A 6,142-nucleotide genomic window follows, 5' to 3' on the forward strand; every position below is an offset into this window, starting at 1 on the left:
GCATCCCTACAAGGCTTCTGCACTGTCCCTCCTCGCCAGGTTCTGGCGTCCCTCCTGGAGACGCTGCCCTTGGCGTTTTGCAAGTCTCTCCCATGCTCACTCTTTGCCTTCTTCCCCTGATGGGTTTGTGCCTCAGAAGTGCAAGAAAACTTGCACCTGCGTTGTCCACTTAGTTTCATGAGGTCCCCCGTTGTCTCAGCGATGCCTTTTGTGACTCTCGATGCGTGTACAGCCTGAGGGTTTCTACCAACACACCTCCAGCTCCCTACACTGACCTCCTCCTGCCTTTTATTGGGATGAACCTCCTGCAGTTCTCTACCTGACCTTTCCTTCCCCTTTCTCCACTACTGTGCCTTCCTCTTTGCCACCTCTTCCTCATGACTCCCTTGAGGTTTAAGCTCATCCTGCACATGATGAAACTATCCTGTTTCTTTCCTACTAGGCCTGTGCTTTTCCCTCCTTTCTTGACCTTTCCTTATGATCTCTGTCAACAGCAAACTAAGTACACCAGAGGTTAGTTGCTCTCAAAAACAAAAGAAAAGAAATTTCTTTCTGCTGGTTCTATGCACCAAACCAGACTTCCTCTGTTTGGGAAGGGGGACAGTGTGAGGGAGAATCTGTAGCCAGCAGTACTGCAGGCTCCCTCATGTCCCAGCAGTAGCGCACAAAATGACCCAACTGTGTAGCATTCTTTGATGCTGAGCCTGTCAGCTCACTGCCAGCTGTAAAGGCAAATGAGCTGCCTTGGAGTTGCTGCTTGCCCTGCTGCAGTCTCTACCATCCCTCCTCCCCCTTTTCAGCTGGCAGAAAGTTGGAGATGGCAGAGATGCATTTTCTTCTCCGTTTGGGGATGGAACGGATTCCCCTCCCCCTCCTGTTATCCCTGCTGCAATTACACCCTTGGTAATGGCTGATGCGCAGTTTGGTTTTACCACTGACGGAACAGTTGGTTATGTTGTATGGCGTGTCATTATTTCTCTCTGAGCATGACTTCTAAAAAATTACCAAACCATAGGTAAGTTGGGTGGCATTCCAGGGCACAGCCTGGAAGACCATGCCAGGTTTCAGCTCTATAAAGACCTGGAAGTGAAAATGGAAAGAGCATTGCTGTGTGTAAGGTGTAAATAAAAAAAGGCTGTGTATGGTTATTTGACTGCTGAAATAACCCTATGCTGACTTGTGTTCTCTCAGGTAATGTTATGACATGTAGTTATAAATAGATAAACCAGTTAAGAGCAAGGCACCTTCAGGTCACCTGGTGCCTCACATCTCTATGCTGAGCTAGACATGCTGTTTTTACTATAAGTCCCAGAGGATGAGCAAGTCTCAAGGTACCTCTTTCCTGAAATCCACCAAAGAATTTGATAATTACACTTAACTTCTTTCTGTTCCTCCCCTCCTCCTGGTGCTCTATAATTTGGGTCTTTACTTGCAAACCTGGAAATGGAATTCCTTAAAAAAGAAATAATTAAACAGTACTGGTGTATCAAGAAATAAAAATGAAAAATGTTGTAAGTAGTGCAAGTGTGTATTTTCATTAATCCATCTGGCAGTGAGTAGTTTTGTGCTCTAAAAAAAAAAAAAAATTGCTTAGCAACCAGTATTGAGTGAGTGAGCCAAAAAGCGAGTGAAACGTGCTGCTGATACCCACTTCATTTCTGAGCTGTTGGGTTTACTCTTCTGTTTGCTCAGAAAGCACAAACCAAGCTGCCTGGATTTGAGAACTCTCTAGTCTGAGGAAAAAGCCACTAGAAAATGTGTTTGTCCACTTTTGCTCATACCTGATAATGCCACGCAGCTCAGGCTTTACTTTTGAAACTTATTATTTATGAGGTGTTCTTGCATTTATCTTTTTGCCTCCGGGGGCGAAGCACCCTGTTTCTAAGCCGACCAGGTTTCAATTTGCAGTCTCTTTGCTGGTGTCGCTGCTGCTGTGCCACGGAGGGTGCCGGGTCGCCCTTGGTGTCCCAGTGCCCTGTAGGCGGAGGGGCCCGGCCTCCTGCCCGGGAGCCCGGGGCGCTGTCCGCCGCCCCCGGTGCTGAAGCCGCTCCGCCGGGAGTGGAGGACGCGTGTCCCGCCTTGCCTTGTTCTCCCTGTCTGTCCGTGGGCTGGCAGCGCACGTGTGTGCACAGGGGTGTGTGTACCTCTTTGCCTGTGAAGGGGGAAGGTGGTAGGAAGGAAGTAAAGCTATTTCTTCAATCCACGGATGCAGTCGAAGCTGAAGTGATGCTTGGGACGCAGGAAAGAACCTCTTCCTCGTGTGCCTATTGCTTGCTTTCCATTTAGTGTATTCCATATCTACACTTGCTGCTCAACCACTGCTTGCAGAGCTGTCTTTCCTACAGCTGTTACAAGTCAAGCTGCATTGCCCACTCATTGTATTCTGTCAGGACATGGTCCGAGTTTGGCTGCAGCATGCAACTGTTTAGCTGTACTGGAACTTTAAATCCACTTTTATTAATGAACCATAACCAGATGCAGTGAATAGTGCTCTTCTCCACCCTTAATTGCAACCACTAGTTAAGAACCATCAGGTTTTTATCTACTTCAGCTGTAAGTTATAATTATACCATTACTGCTGTTATCTGTATTGTTGAACGACTGAGAGATTGCATACACAGAGTCAATTACACAGTTTGGGTATAGCATGTATTTGGTCCGGGTCTTTAAAAAACACAATTTGCAAGTGATTACACTGCAGCTTCTACCTCCCCTTGTCTTTCGATTATACTAATAGCTCTGCTTTGTTTGATTTTCCAAAACATACCAGTTTATTATGTTTGTTTCTAAATATTGATCAATTGACTCACAATTATTACCTAGCATGAGTTGACAAATGCTGTTGGAGTAGTTGTGCCTGGTATGGTTTTTTTCTGGTGTTCCCAAACTGATTAAAATACCAAGTTGTTTTCCAAACCCAGGGTTATTTTCTCTATCATTATACATATGCAAATCCTATTAATCTGAGTTATGTGCTCATATCAAGAGGATAATACTTCCCAAAGGATTAAAATTACCTCTTCTGCCAAAATTAATGTAGCTACATAACACTGTAAAGCTATAGGTAGCTATAAATTCTTTTTCCATATTTGATACTAAATCAGTTCCATACAGAAATTAATTTTTTATTTTCTGAACAACTTCCTCCAGTGCAACACTAGAGGAATGTGGAATGTGCTCTCACTTTTGGATGGTGATCTTTTGTTTTCTTTATTACGATTAGCAATCTGGCATTGCTCTATCTCTTAACATCCATCTTTGGCTTTTCATATACATCTTCTTAAAAGCAGTTTTCAAACTGTCTTTCTACCTTCTGATTCAGGCATCTAGAAGCTAATTCCAAATTACTTCTGAAAACTTGGGCCTCTGTGTGTGACAGTTGTCCAATAGCATAATATATTTCCTGGTCCTGTGCTAGCTGGTAAGTTCAAGTGGTTTTTATTGGTTTTGACCTATTACAACTTTTGGCTGATTTCTATTCTTCCTGTTGCAAAATACTGTACTTTTTAAATGGCAACGCATGGTAGGTAGCTTTCAAGCTTGATAAATTGGCAGAGGTGATGACTGATAAGGAAATGGACTACTTAAAAGTCACTAAATCCAAGATGTGTGAGCTTTTCTCCTGCATCCCCCTTCATGTAGCTGCTTGGGGAATCCCTGTCAGAATTTTATTGATATTTGCTAGGGAAGGGGGGAACTACTGCACTCAGTTGATCTGGTCAGGTTCTCTTTTAGCCCTTCAAGTGTTAGTCATTATTGAAGCTATTTCTATACACAGACAGATACTCTTACTCCTCCCTAGCTGAAAAAGAGTAAGCTTTGCACTGCAATCCTCTGCAAAGCTGATTCTAGCAGCCTGGCTTCTTGTTAAGTGGTGCAAGAAGCTGTCTTTATCTCAGCTCCTCAGTTGTTCTGGGAGGTCACCAAATGTCGGCCTTTGTTTGAGCAAGGCTGATTGTCTACTTACTTAACTTGGGAATGGAGACTCGGAGAGAAAGCAGGCCAATGCCTTGGAGAAGGTGTAAGGCCAGAATGACTGCAGCAGCTGTACTAGGGGTCAGCAAAGAGGGGATGTTCCTTCAGAAAAAAGTAGCTTCCATGCTGTGAAATGAGGAGAGGGGAGATTTTGAATGTGAATATATTCCTCCCACCCTGATTTAAAGTGTGTACCAGTGGTGCAACCAAACAGAAGCCAGAGGAGCGTCAGGAGGAGTGGAGGAGCTGGGCTCTGAAGAGAGAGGACAGAGGGGGAAAGGGGTAGTGACAGGTAGAACTTGATAGAGATGGTGCAGCCTGTGCAAGCTATGGAGCCCAGCTGGCTCGCTCGGCCATGGAGTGTAGCACAGATTTCTAGTGCACTGAAATCACTCAGTAATCTCACTGAAGTAGCTGGGTCCTCAAGTGACTTAAGTCATTTGTTGACTTCAGCCAGGGATCTGAGCCAGACTGTAGAAATATACATCACTGCTCCCCTTCAGTGATGAAAGATCTGTTTTATCTCTTTGTAGTGTGGAGCCACATGTTCTCTTGGAATGTGTTCTGGGAAAGCAAAGCTGAGAGGGAAGGGACTGAGTGGCTGTGCATAATTTTGCCATGTGTACAGAAGGAAGGTCCTTGTGTCTAGAAAGGCAAGTGAACTTGGTGCCATTTGCTGTTCTTAAGCAGTGACGAATAAATCACACTGGGGAGAGGAAAAAATCTACGTCAGCATGTGTTAGTGCTGCTGCAAGCAGAATTAATTCACAGGGTGTAAAGAGGGAGGAGGATCCTGGCAGAAACTGCTGAATGGCTGAGACAAATGTTCGCGAGCTGGGAAATGTTCATGGTCGGCTGTTTCTCTCATGCAGAGCTGGTGGGGGAAAGCCAGGACACAAAGGGTGACTGTTAGTTGTGTATGCGGGAACTTTCCTGGTCTGAACCAGGCACAAAGTTGAAATCAGAAGTGTCTTATATTTTCAGTGTCCGGGCACCTTGCATGCTCTGTTTGGGCCCTAGGGTTTCTTACAGCTGTCATGGTAGGCTGCCTCACTGTTACTGTTTGTACTGCTGTATTCACTGGATTATGTAGCTCTAGAGCTATGCAGAATACTTCTCAGGGATCAAAATGATGTATGATTTTGCTTTCTAATGGAAAGATAATGTTATTTGTGTATTAGCCTCATACATGTTGATTTGTCTGGAAGGATATGATACATTTTGCTGCAGTGAACAAGGAGGAGCTTGCGAACTTTATTTTGTTACTATGTAAAATAAGAAAGACTATTTATACAGCTCACTGAGGTGGGTAAATTGTAAATAGGTGAAAATAAAGTGAAATTACTTGACTGGATTTTCTGCAGGAAATCTCCATCCCATTAATTTTTAATTTTCTCTAAACCCCATCATTTTATTTAAAAGTCTGTTTTGAAGTTTCTCAGTTTGCCCGTGGTCATCCTTACAAATGATTTAACACAGTTAATCATCTCTGCAGTCATTTGAAATGCTATCACATTTGGAGTTGTGTTATTTCTTCCCTGTTTATCGAGTGTATGTTTGAATATATCCATAGTAAAATACTCTGCATGGTTTCATGATATATGAATAAATGCTCCCTAAAACTATATGCAAATTTCAACTACTTTGGATTTATGGACCTCACAATTTAGAAATAATGTTGGAAGGGTAATCTGAAGGACATAATTGTGTTTTTAAAAATATTTTCAAATTATGGTGGCTTTAGGATTTCAGGTAGAAAAGACTGGTCTCGGGAGAACAGGGGAGAGAGAAATATGCAGTAGTAGGCTTTCTAATATGTGTGGGAGGTTTTATTTCTTTTTGGAGAAAGATTAGTAAAAATGCATGCTTGGAAAATTTCCACTTCTAGCTCTGTTCTAATCACTCCTTCAGATTATTGTCATGGAGATCCTGTCATACTTAGGAACCCGAATCAAAGGTTTTGGCAAAGCATTTCTTAATACCTTTATAAAAGGGCCTGAAGAACTGGTCTCCTTTGCCATCAGGTGTTGCCTTACAAAACCTTGTGTCTGCACTTTAACTGACTGATGACCGATAGTCTTAATACTGCTTAATTTGGAGTATAGCTGAAGATCAGATATGTGCCTGTGATTCGTTTCCTGGCTGCTTTCCAGCTCTGGGAACATGA

The sequence above is a fragment of the Corvus brachyrhynchos genome, unplaced genomic scaffold (genome assembly GCF_000691975.1).
Source record: "Corvus brachyrhynchos isolate BGI_N302 unplaced genomic scaffold, ASM69197v1 scaffold43, whole genome shotgun sequence".
NCBI classification, from domain to species: domain Eukaryota; kingdom Metazoa; phylum Chordata; class Aves; order Passeriformes; family Corvidae; genus Corvus; species Corvus brachyrhynchos.